Raw genomic sequence first — 13,761 nt, 5'->3', positions numbered from 1 at the left:
TGGACAAAAATCTTACACCTATGGATGAGGACAGTGGAGGGGGGGTAAGGGCATGGGGTGGGGTGGGAACCAGGTGGAGGGGAGCTATGGGGGGAAAAGAGGAACATCTATAATAATCTGAACAATAAAGATTTATTAAAAATAAATAAATAAATAAAAGTAACAAGAGACAAAGACAGACACTTTATAATGATAAAAGGGACAATATATCACAAAGACATAACACATTAATATATATGCACCCAACCTGGGAATACCAAAATATATAAAGCAATTACTAATAACTAATTATTAATAACTAAAATGGAAAACTGACAAAAATCTATATATATAAAAAGTCAGTGACCGGTTGCAATGATGCCCACTGTGGCCAGCGAACCAGCCCGATCTAGGGGTGGTCCAGTGGCCAAACTCCCATGGCCCCTCCCCCCAGCCACCCCACACCTAATGGACCTCTCCCACCTTGATTGAGGGCAGGGCGGCTGGCCAACCTCCTGTAGCCCCTCCCCCAGCCTGGCCCTACTCCAGATTGGCCCCCCACCCTGATCAGAGGCAAAGCCAACAGCCAACCGCCTGCAGCCCCTCCCCTATCCAGCTGCACCCCCGATCAGCCCCCCCACTCCAATCAGGGGCAGGGCCTGCCAGCCAACCACCCATGGCCTCTCCGCCAGGCCACTGGCTCCTGATCGAACCCCCCACCCAATTTGGGGGCAAGGCCTGCCGGCCCACCACCCACAGCCCCTCCCCATGGCCCCTGATTGGCCCACAACCCCTCCCCCAGCCAGTTCCGCCCCTGATCGCCCTCCCAACCAATTGGGCAGGGCTAGCTGGTCCACTGCCCACAGCCCCTCCCCCCAGCTGGCCCAGCCCTGATTGGGCCCCAATCAGCATGGGCCGGCCAGCCAACCTCCCACCATCTCCTCCTCCCTATAGGCCCAGCCCCAATCCGCCCCAATTGGGGCCAGGTCGGCCAGACCCCACCTGTGCACGAGTTTGTGCACTGGGCCTCTAGTACAATTACAAGGGACTTGCATACCCCACTGACAGTAATTGAGAGCCCAGGAAAAAACCCCACATATATACAGGCTAATAATTTTCAACAAGGGATCCAAAAACATACAGTGGAGAAAAGAAAGCCTTTTCAATAAATGGTGCTGGGAATATTGAAAAGCAGTCTGAAAGGAAATCAAGCTCTTTTACAACTTTTAAAACAGAAAAGGATAAGCTAAATTAAAGTTACTGAAGCCATGGGTCTGCACCAGAGTGAAGGTGTGTGAGAGCTTGAAAGTGGCCAACTTCCTATAGCATCTCCAATCCCAGACTGCTGCAACTGCCTCTGAGAGCACCATGTTGGATAGGGGGCCAGGCTTCTTACCCAGTATTTCTTGGCCCAGCATTATACGAAGTGAAATCAGGCTCAAGGGATAGTCAGAGAATCTCTATACATGAAAAAATAGTCTTAGGATATGGAACAGGGGCGATATACTCCTCATTCTGCATTGGAAATCAAAGATGCTGATTGTCAGTATGTGCACGGCTTCACATGGTTGAGTTCCCTGACTAAGAAGTATCCATGCTGCCAGGCCCAGGGCAATGCCCCAGTTGGCTGAGGCCTGGAGATGGAGGTTTTAGTTGGCTGAAGACATCCCGTCTGGCTCCTGGAGCAATTTCAACAACATTGCTTAGAAACTATGCTTAATAGGATGTGGCATTGAAGTATTTCTGCCAGTCAGGCACTGCACCCTGAAGCCGCGCCATTCACTACACACAGCTCTGCAGAGCTGTTGCTCTGAGAAGTCGCAGCAGGAACCCCAACAACTGCACAGTGTGATCCCAAGTGTGGGGACTTGAAGCAGAAGATCAGTTAAAGACCTATGAATAAGCAATGTGACTGAATGCCATCCTTCTACAAACTCCCACAGCAGCCAGCCCAGCCTTACCCCAGAACAAGGGCAAACAAAATCTTCTTTTTGAGCAAAGTGGTCAGGCATTGGTTAGTGTCAACATTGTTAGGTGGCATGTCCTATGTCTGACTTTGAAGAAACATTTATATAGTACCAACTATGTCCTAAGAACTGTGCTGGTGTGGTGAACAGAGCATACTCCCTGACAACGGGAGCCTGTATTCCACCACTTCCGTGCTCCTATTTGAAAACGGATGTTCTGAGAGTGGTCTCTGTCCTAGAAAGATGTTCATGACAGTTTCCTCACTGGGCAATCTAAGGTTGTCTCTGATATAGGCTCTTTCTTCTCTTGCCCATTTTATTCTGCCCAACCATTTCTGTGATTTTTTTTTTCTACTCAACTGGAATTCTGACCACACAGCCTTGACTCTTAGTATTTATGTCCCGATTCATGTTGGTTCAGTTGTTTTCATTGTTATTCTTAAAATTTTTACTTAGATTATTATTTCAAACAATAAAGGTGTCCTTAAAATGAAAACATGCTATCAAAATTTTTTTTTAAAATATGCGGTGCTGGGAAAATTGAAAAGCCACATGCTAAAGAATGACTAAACTGCTATTTGACACCATACACAAAAATTAACTCAAAAATGGATCAAAGACCTAAATATAAGATGTGAGACTATTAAAAACATACAAGAAAACATAGGTACTAAACTTATAGACCTGGATCTCAGGAGGATTTTATGAATTTGACCCCAAAGGCAAGGAAAGTAAAAGAAAATAAATGAATGGGACTATATCAAACTAAAAAGCTTCTGCACAGTAAAAGAAACCATCAACAAAACAAAAAGGCAGCCAACTGAATGGGAGAATATATTTGCAAACAATACCCCTGATAAGGAGCTAATATCCAAAATATATAAAGAACTTACACAACTCAACAACAACAAAAATAATCCAATTAAAAATGAGCAGAGGACCTGAACAGTCACTTTTCCCAAAACAAATGGCCAACAGAAAAGATACTTGACTTCACTAGCTATGAGGAAAATGCAAATCAAAATCACAGTGAGGTACCACATCACACCTGTTAGAATGGCTATTATCAACAAGAGAAGAAATAAGTGTTGGAGAGGTTGTGGAGAAAAAAGAAGCCTCATTCACTGCTGGTGGGAACATAAACTGGTACAACCACTATGAAAACAGTATGAAAGTTCCTCAAAAACTTAAGTATAGAGCTACATAAGACCTAGCAATACCCCTTCTGGGTATTTTGAAAACATTTATTTGTAAAGATATACATACTCCTATGGTCATTGCAGCATTATAAATGGTAAACAAGACATGGAAGCAACCCACGTGTCTTTCAATGGATGACTGGATAAAGAAGATATAGCACACCTCCTGCAACAGGAAAACCATAAGGAGAGAGAGAGAGAGTGAGAGAGAGAGAGAGAGAGAGAGAGAGAGATCCTTTGTCCAGGAGTTTAAATATTTAGGTTTCACACTCTTGCAGTGGCCCCACCTATTTTGGCCACTGACTTATTCCCAGGTGTGACTGACAGATAAGCACCTTCCCACGTCACTCAGACCTTACTGGGCATGCATCCAAATTGCCTTTGTCCAATCCCTTCTTTTTCCCCATCAATCAGTGGGGAACAGACTTGGAGAGGGTTAAATTATAGCTTTCTAGCACAGCTGTATAAATGGCATGTCTATATTATCTAGTCTTCACTTTACTCCTTTTCTGTTAAATAATAACCAGGTTATTACAATGCTATCATTATCATATAACTTCTTAGTTCAAAGGATCAAAAATTAAACATTAAATTAAAAATACTACTAAATGACATGGTATTTTTTAGATGTATTTGAAATGGTAAAAGAGGTACTTAAACTGCAAGAAAATTAGAGAAATTAAAGTAAAAGGTTAAATTACAGCTTTCTAGCAAAGCTGTATAAATGGTATGTCTATATTATCTAGTCTTCCCTTTACTCCTTTTCTGTTAAATAATAACCAGGTTATTACAATGGATTATCATGAGATCTAGCAACAAACATATATTATTTAAAAATAACTGACAACTGATTATTTTCAGTTTTCACTCTGCAACAGTTGGGGAAAACCCGGCCTAAAGATACTCATTCGGAAATATTACTCTTAGTTGGATACTAGTTTTAAAGAATAATAATTAGATTTAAAGATTCCTATGAACGCTCAACCCCCATTAAGTCATTAATTTCTTTGAAAAGGATTCAGAACACCTTATCCAACCTTTATGTACATCCGTTAAGGGGGAATGAGGCTCAGATAATTATTTAACATTTCATACTTCATATTTAGTGTAGCTATTTCAACATTTACAAATATGCCATATTGCTAAGAGCATTTAAAATGTAGAGATCTCCTATAATTTTATTAATAAAATTTGTTTTTAAATACTTCTCTTTATACGATGATGAAATGAAAATATGGGTAAAATTCTACCAAGTAGGGAATGATTGTTTCTGACTGAAGTTTAGAAAAATCTTTAGTAAAAGAGGTATCATTTAAGGTAGGTCTGAACAAATAAGCCAGATTTCATACAGAGAGAAATTGGGGATAGATATGATCCAAATTAATACATGCTGTAAAATTTCAACACTAGATAATACAAGGCGATGACAGAGGAGTTAGCTTAATTTTGAAAGAAGTAGGAGTAAAATTATTACATTATCTCAAAAGTGTTTTTTTCCTAAAAATTAAAACTTTGCTTTATTTTTGGAATTTTTATAAACAATAATAAAAATATTACATTGCAAAACTTCTATACTGAAATTATTTATTAAATTTTGGAGCTGGCAGCTGTCTTTTTTATCTTACTCTAAAGGGGTATTCTGCAAATTTTCTATAGTCTCTTTTATTACTATTTTTTTCCAAGACAATCTTTATGCACAATTATCTTTTGAAGAATTTGGTCTCTGAGATTTTTTAAAAATGTTTTTATGGATTTTAGAGAGAGAGGAAGGAAGAGGGAAAGAGAGAGAGAAACATCAAAGAGAAATATCAATCATCTGCCTCTGGTACTGGGGATCAAGCCCGCAACCCAGCATGTGCCCTGACCAGGAATCAAACCAGTGACCTATCTGTGTGTGGGACAACGCTCAACCAACTGAACCACACTGGCCAGGACTGAGTTTTTTTTAAAGGCTAGATACTGACTAACTAAAAATTTTGATACTGCATTTGATTGTGTGTCTTGAGCCCTCTAAACCAGCTGTGGTGATTTATGTCCACTCACTTAACCTTAATCCACACTGCTCACAATTATAAGCACTTCTCAGTGACTCCCTGGGTGTACGAAAATAGTCTGAAAGAGGAGAAAGGTGAACAAAAGAGACAAGTGAAGTGGAGTTGCTAACAGTACTAAGGGCCAACCTGAGGTTAGTGCAATGAAATGAAGATGACACCATTCTCACAATTATGTGCTTTTCCCCACCCATAATCAGCTGCTTAGGCCCAGGCAGAGTCATTGTAAACACAACAGGGAGTTGTATTTAATCAGAGTTTGGATTTGGTCAAAGTATATAACCTTGCAATAGTGGGTCAAGGGAACTGAGGCTGTGTATTGCAGATTATAGTGAATGAAATAACTGTAATCACTGTTTTACAAATTATGACATCACTGTCCTTGTATTTGTTCATGCCCCAGAATCAACATCAATTTCAGAGGATTTGTGTCTATGCCCCCAAAACAGAAGTCATCTTTTTACTTTCAAAATAAAATATCTCTTTTTGGAGAAAGTGGTGTTAGTATTTTAGAGGAGCACTAAATTTGTTTGTATTCTTTATGGATAGAACCCACACTAATAAACTTTTACCAATAAAATCTCACTTTTTCAGTAAAAATTAAAAAGAACCTTACTGTGAAGGAGTGTTGGATAAGGGTGTGGACAAATAAAGCAATCCTCCTTTTAGTCAAGATGATTTGATTATTCTCTAGCAAGCTTCTGGGCAGAGAATGGCAAGCAATCAGTGCTCGAAGTCAATGGAAACCCAAGCCTATCCTTTATTTCACAAAATACAGATATCTTTTAATTTCAAAGCAAATAAACAACTCAAATAAACTGGCCAAGACAATGTCACTTTTTATGTTTGAGGACAATGCTGCTCTGAATGATTTAGTGTAAGGTCATCCCAATGATTAGCTCACCGCCAAGGTTTCATTTTGAGTCCCAGCGGCCCCTCATTGGGAATTTCCAGTAATAAGCCATGGCATTTGCTCTCATAGCCAGACAGCTATTGGCTTCAACTCCCCCAAAGCAACACTAGCCCATCCATTGGCAAAATAAGCCCACAATGAAAAAAGACATGCTTAATCTATCAAATGGTGGGAGGTCGGGGTTGATTTTATTACTCAAAAGCAATGTCAGTTTTCAGATTAAATGTACTAATGTAATAAGAAGCAGGAAAAAGGTCTAAAAACAGAAGGGACCTACGATCTGTCTTTTAACAGAGATGGTTCTGTTAAGAGAGATGGCTCAAGGGAAGGAGATCAATAGCAACAGGATTAAAGGATGTTTTCTAGCTTGCCTCAAAAAAACTTTAACATAGAGTTAGTATATTTGTCAAAAAGAAAAATGTCTCCTAGGAAAAAAATGAAATTATTTCAGAATAACATATTCAGGTGGTACCTAAAAGTGGTTATTAGGTCAACCACTTACAATTGAACTCACAAGTCACGTCAAACACCTAGAAAAATACTTTTACTGTTTTTCCATTTGACCACAAGTAGTTTGTTTTGATGTATGACATGAAGGGAAAATTGCTATTTGGAGTGAGGGCGGGAGAAAAATTACAGCCAACTTCTAACTAGTCTCCCAGATAGATGGCCTTTGTAATTATGCAAAGTATGCCCAAAAGCCCATAAAGGGAGCACTGAGGCAGAAAAGTGTTCAATGTCTCTGCATATTAAAGTGCTATTATGCCTGTAATTTAACATACTTCAGCATAGCCAGTGTGATATTATGTATTACGTAGGCTAAAATACAACCCTGGTGCATTCAGATGTTCCAATCAGGATTTCACAGTGAAGTGGTAGCAGGGAGAAGGGGAAGCAGCTAGAATTTTTTCAAAAAAGCCCCACATTCCAGAAATAACTGCTATAAGAACTTTGGTGACCTCTTTCTCTGATCAACAACAGACATTTTGTTATTTAGCATAATGGTGAAATTTGTCATTATCAGTATAAATGAAATTACAAGTAGACTCTCACCAGTGAAAATAGAACTATTCAAGATTTGTGAATTCACTAAAATACTTTAGAACAAGGATTAGCAAACTATGACCCACAGGCCAAATCCAACCCACCTCCGTTTTAGTATGACCTATAAGCTAAGACTATTTTTTACAGTTTTAAGTAATTGAAAAAAATTTTAAAGAATATTTTCTAATGCAAAAAATATATAAAATTAGATTTCGGTGTCCATAAATAAAGTCTTATTAAAACACAGCCATAATCATTTATTTATATCTTTTCTATGGCAGGGATCAGCAACCATTTTCTGTAAAGGGTAAGATGAAAAATAGTTGCCGAAACCCGTTTGGCTCAGTGGATAGAGCGTCGGCCTGCGGACTGAAAGGTCCCGGGTTCGATTCCGGTCAAGGGCATGTACGTTGGTTGCAGGCACACCCCCAGTAGGAGATGTGCAGGAGGCAGCTGGTCGATGTTTCTCTCTCATCGATGTTTCTAACTCTTTATCCCTCTCTCTTCCTCTCTGTAAAATATCAATAAAATTAAAAAAAAAAAGATGAAAAATAGTTTAGCTTTTATGGGGTTTACCATCTCTGTCACAAGTACTCACCTCTGCTGTTAAAGGCAGATATCTATAGGCAATATAAAATGAATGTGTGGCTATGTTCCAACATACAGTGAGGCCTTGACTTACGAGTGTCCCGACTAACGAGTTTTTCGAGATACAAGCCGTCTCTCAGCCGATTTTTTGCTTTGAGTTGCAAGCTAAAATTCGGGTTACGAGCCAGCTTCAGATACCCCACCGCTAGTTGGCGCAGCGAACGTCACAGTGAACACCACAACATCAGCCCAGCATCACGTGTCTCACTCGTTCACTTTAAGATTTGACATACGAGTAATTTGAGTTATGAGCTCCATCACGGAATGAATTAAACTCGTAAGTCAAGGCCCCACTGTAATTTGATTTATAAAAGTAGGTAGTGGGCAAGATTTGACCAACAGGCCATAGTTTGCCAATGGATGCTTTTGCAAAACAATGGCAGAGTTCAGTAGTTGCAGCAAAGACCATGTGGCCTTCAAAGCCTATAATGTTTTCCATCAGGCCCTATGCAGAAAAAGTTTGTCAACCCAACTGCACAGCATACATTTTCTTGAGATCAGGAACCTTGTCTTTCTTGTCTGTAGCTATAGTCCTAAAATTTAGACCAGTGCCTGGCATATAGTAGTTACTTGTAATCATTTGTTGAGTGAATGAATAAATGAATGAATGAACAAATACAGATAAACTTGCTGTACCTACAAACTCACTATTACATCATGCAGCCTATTCTATTTTTGAAACAGCCTAGTGTTCTGCCCTCTAGTGACGTCCAAATCTGTCTCCACGTAACTTCCACCCAATATACCAATTATGTACTCCTTTGCTACTTATAAAAATTTAATCTGTCTTCCACCTGCAATTTATTCAAATATTTGAAGATGATTCTCATGTTCCTTGAAATGTCTTTTTTGACTGAATCATCTAATGAGTATCTTTAATGCTACATCCTACGATGTGGTTTTTGAGTTCCTTAGAAAACCAGTGGCCCCTCATGAAGGTTAGAAATCCACAAATTCCTTGTTTGTTTGTTTTTGTTTTTTAAAAAATCTAACCATGAGATTAGGAACAAAAGGTCAGTGTTGTCAGAATCTGCTGATGTGCTACTTTGTCACTGAAACACATGTGGCAATACAGAACATTATTCTTCTTGAAATTTCCAATAAATGAAATGATTTGCCAAATGCTGAAAACTATTCTTATTACATGAGAACTTATCACCCACACATTAGAGTTCTACTCATCTCAGTTTTGTTCTTTTCATCCTGACTAAAAAGTTATCTATAGGTCTTTCTAAACTTTGAAAATATATAAGGTTATTCTTAAATAACTAACTTTATTAAGGAAATTTGCTTCATTGACAAGTCATGCTCAATTAATAAGTGACAACTAGCAATTGTTAGTTACCTTTAATTTTCTCATTGCCTTTTGTACAAGTGCCACTCCTAGAACAGCGTTGTGCAACACTGTGGTTGCCTTGATTTCAGTTCCAGTCAAGAAACATTCAGCCTATTTTTAGTTGCATTCCAGACCCCATAAGCTACATTCAGTGATTTACTTAGCCATTTATGTCATTCTCCCATGACTGAAGGACAATTTTAAGCTACTTTGCTCTGTCCTTTTACAGTGAACTGAGACAGATAATAACATTTACAACATAATGAGATACCTCTAATTTAATTTTGCCGTTAATCAATGTATCTTTTACAGTAGATGGGTCATTGTGCAATATAATTAACCAATACATTGAAAAACCCACCTGGAGAACTAGATGGAATTGCAGAATGTTTGAATCTAATGGACTCCAACTGTCGTCTCTGGGCCTCTAGTGAACATGGATTCTGATGGGAGCCTTGAGTTTGGCTCTGCTGCCAGGACAGGATGCTCTAGTGTTTTGTAGGTTCTCTTTCTGTACTTGGAGACAAGCAAGAAGGTGGAGGGAGTCTACTCCAAATGCTTCTAATCTTGAAAACTTACTAACCAGAACTCAACTGTAATAGACTACTCAGCTAACAATTATGTTTCCACTTCCCTCATTTAGAAACACTTTTCAAAGACACTAGAAAATCAAATTGCAAATGAAGGGTTTAGAAGTAATCAAGCCCAGTAGTAAGCGTGGAGTGGTGGAAAGAGTGCAAACACCTGGAGCTGAACCCGCCTCTGCATTTGCTAGCTCTGTGATAATGGGAAAGTTTCCGCATACCTTTGGTTTCAGCTGCTTCATCTGTGATGTGGGGTCAGCCATCTTACAGGGTAAACTGAGAAGATGTTGCAATGTAAACGTGTAAGACATCTGACTTACACAAACAGACACCCAACAAATGTCAGTTCCTTTCATTGCCAACAAATGTAGAATGACCCCCATCTCCAGGTTCTACAGAAAACAAAAATGAAGAGGAGAGGGGTTCCTAGGAGCTAGGACTTCCAATGCTAACATCCTGTTCAAAGGGCAGCATCTGATAAGCTATTTCAAGTACTAAATATAGGGCTATTACTTCCTTCTTAAAGTTGTGAATAGTGTTTATTACTGTTTTGTAGAGTAGAGTTGAAAAATAGGTGCCCATTAAGTTGATCATTTATTTTCAATTACTTAATGGAAGACTGTAACTGCTTTTACAGTAGTGAATCTTAATGGGGCATTTGGTTATCATAACTGGGGATTGTGGGAGGGTACTCCTGGCATCTAGAGGGTAGAGGCCAGGGATGCCACTACAGATTTTACATGCACAGGAGAACACCTCCCTCCTCTCCTTTTCCCTCTCCTCCTCTCCCCCACAACAAAGAATTATATAGCCTGAAATATCAATAGACCTGATGTCGAGAAACCCTTTCTCTACAGGCTAAATAATTCCAATTATCTTTACATTTCTTCATATATATACACATAAAGATAGCCCATACCATTCATAGAAAAATTAATACCTACCCTTCTCAAAACTATTCCAAAACATTGAGGAGGAAGGAAGGCTCCCAAACTCATTTTATAAGGCCAGCATTACCCTGATACCCAAACAAGCAAATACATTCCAAAAAAAGAAAAGTATAGGAGAATATCCCTGTTGGACACAAATGCAAAAATCCTCAACAAAAGATTAGCAAACTGAATTCAGCAACATGTTCAAAAGAGCATATACCATAATCAAGTGGAATTTATTCCTGGGATGCAAGGTTGGTTCCATATCCATAAAACCATTAACATGATATTCCACATAAGCAAAATGGAGGATGGAAATTATATGATCATATCAATAAATGAAGAAAAAGCATTTGACAAAATCCAACACCCATTAATAATAAAAATCTCAGAAAAATGGGAACAGGGGGAACATACCTCAACAATCCCATTTGCAAATGCATTAAAAAATAATAAAAATCTAGAAATAAATTTAACCAAGCAGGTAAAAGACATATTCCAAAAACAATAAGACATTGAAGGAAGAACTTTTAAAAAATATAAATAAATAGAAGGATATATCATGCTCACGAGTTGGAAGAATTAACATTGTTAAAATATCTATACAATCCAAAGCAATCTTCAGGCTCAATGCAATACCTATCAAAATACTAATGGCACTTTTCACAGAACAAGAACAAATTTACATAGAGCCATAAAAGACGCCAAATAGCCAAAACAATCTTGAGAAAAAAATAACAAAATTAGAGGTTTCATGCTACTGGTATCAATCTATACTATAAGGCTATAGTAATCAAAACAGCATGGTGCTGGCATAAAAAGACACATCAACCAATGGAACAGAATAGAGAGCCCAGAAATAAACCCCTATGAATATGGTCAACTAATCTATTATAAAACAGGCAAATGAGGTAAAAAACAGTCTCTTCAATAAATGGTGCTGAAAAAACTGGACAGACCAGCAGCAGCACCACCTAGGAACATGTTAGAAATGCATATTTCCAAGACTATTTCAGGCAAAATGAATCAGAAACTCTGTGGGTGGCACCTAGAAATCTGTGTTTTAAAAAAGCCCTTCAAGTAATCTTTGTTGGGTATGGAATGGTATGGTATGGTATGGAATGGTATGGTATAAGTTGTTGTGGCCCGAAAATGAGAAGAGAACGAGGTTTAGAAGATGTTCCTTAAACTTACAGGCCCTAGAGCAGTGGTTCTCAACCTTGTCTGCACCTGGGAATCTTTTTAAAATCCTGATTTCTGGGCCTCATCCTCCGGAAATTCCGTTTCTTTGTTATGGGGTGGGGCCACAACATTAGTAACAAAGAAACAGAAGTTCCAGAGGATGAGGCCCAGAAATCAGGATTTTAAAAAGATTCCCAGGTGATTCTAATGTGCAGCCAAGGTTGAGAACCACTGCCCTAGAGAGAGCACCTCATGCCACGCAGGGCCACAGGTGGGAACACTAGGTGGCCAGGAGGCAGAAGACAGAAGAGAGTGGAAGGTTTTAGAGCCTTTATTGGGGTTTCCAGGGAAAGTCAAGATGGTGCTGAGCCAACAGTGTAGGATGGGCTAGTTTGAATGATTCTGGTGGGCTTTGAGCTAAAGTTGTGGTCTCTAGTCACCTGGTACCTGGCCCTGGGGTGATTGGGGACAGAGGAAATACTGGCTTGGTGTGTGAGAGTTAGATAAGGAGGTAGTTGGGGGCAAAAACTCTGACTTGGTTGGTTTGCATATGAAGTTATTGTTAGGCATTAGCTGGCTCTGGGAATGTCAGTCTCTCCCCAGCCAGAAAGGCTTTTAAGACATCAAAACATCATAATACAAAGAAAACTGAAAATACATATAATTTACAATATGTTCTGGTGCCTGCTAAAGTTTTAAAATTACCTCTCTGAAACAGAAGTTATCAACCCTGGCTTATATTGAAGTAATTTGGGGAGCTTTTTGAAAATATCAATTACTGTGCCCTACCCCAGATTTTTCTTTAACAAACATATTGCCAGTGATTCTATCAAGGTTCATAATTGATGCTCTGAATAAAGCTGAGTGTGGTTGACAAAGTATTACAGATTCAATCTGGTGTTTCTCAGCCCTGATTTATTAAGGAGAAAAAGAAAAGAATCCTGGCATCAACCTAATTTATTTAAGGAGGTTGTAAGGGATTATATCTTTTTCAGTGCTTCTCACATGATTCGAACATGCAGCCAGGATAGAAAAGTACTGGTCAAATTTAACTGTCATTTTATAGACAAGAAGTATGAGGTCTAGAGATTAAGTGGTTTATTTAAATTTATAAGAAAGATCTCCAGGGTATAGGGATTAGAACTCCCAACTCCTAATTCCTAACCCAATGCCCTTTCTCCTATACATCTCTCCGTTGTCCTCTGTGTACATATAGCCTGGTCTCTGCCTCTAACTGAATTTCATTTCCCCACATTTTTAAGGTCTCTAAGAAATCTGACCCTTATCCTCCAAGGGCCTAAGAGCACTTTGACCAGAAAATTTTTAGAATAAAATATATGACTCATTCCTTTTTAAAGAATAAATATGGATTTGGCAGAATATATTTTCCAAAATACCTCCCATGCCACATATTCTTCTATAAGGTGACTGACCATGTCACTGCCCCCATCGAAAGATCATGTCTAATTACCCTTCTCTGGAATCTGGGCTGGACTTGGTGAGTTGTTTGACCAATGGACCATGGTGGGCGTAACATTCTTGAACACCCAAGGCTAGTTCATTAAAAAGCCTTGGAGCTTCTGCCTGGGCTTCATGAAATGCTTGGTCTTCAGACACTTCCCTCTTGAGCTCCAGATGCCGTGCAGTGAGAAGGCCTTGCAAGCTACATGAAGAGGCTATGAGAGGCACTCTATTCTACAACCTCAGCTGAGCTCCCTGCTAACAACTAGCATCAGTCTTCTCGTCCATGGGAGGGAGCCATCAGAGCCCAAAAGTCTTCTGATCACTCAGCCCCAGCTGGAATCTGACTGCAACTGTATGTAAAACTTTAAGCAAAAACAATCCAGGCTATCTACAGAACTAAAATGGAATACAAGATTTAAAAAGTATGGTATTAGTGAGTTAATGGTGTATAAAAGTTAATTG

General features: G+C 39.1%; 1 pseudogene; it reads left to right on the top strand.

Moving 5' to 3' along the window:
* Positions 1 to 9,817: 9,817 nt before the first annotated feature.
* The window catches only part of LOC102248750, a 24,629-nt pseudogene continuing 20,685 nt past the window's right edge, over positions 9,818 to 13,761 (top strand).

This window comes from Myotis brandtii, unplaced genomic scaffold (assembly GCF_000412655.1).
Source record: "Myotis brandtii unplaced genomic scaffold, ASM41265v1 scaffold352, whole genome shotgun sequence".
Lineage (NCBI taxonomy): Eukaryota > Metazoa > Chordata > Mammalia > Chiroptera > Vespertilionidae > Myotis > Myotis brandtii.
Note: the sequence above shows the minus strand (reverse complement) of the source record. Positions and strands in the feature narration are given on the sequence as shown.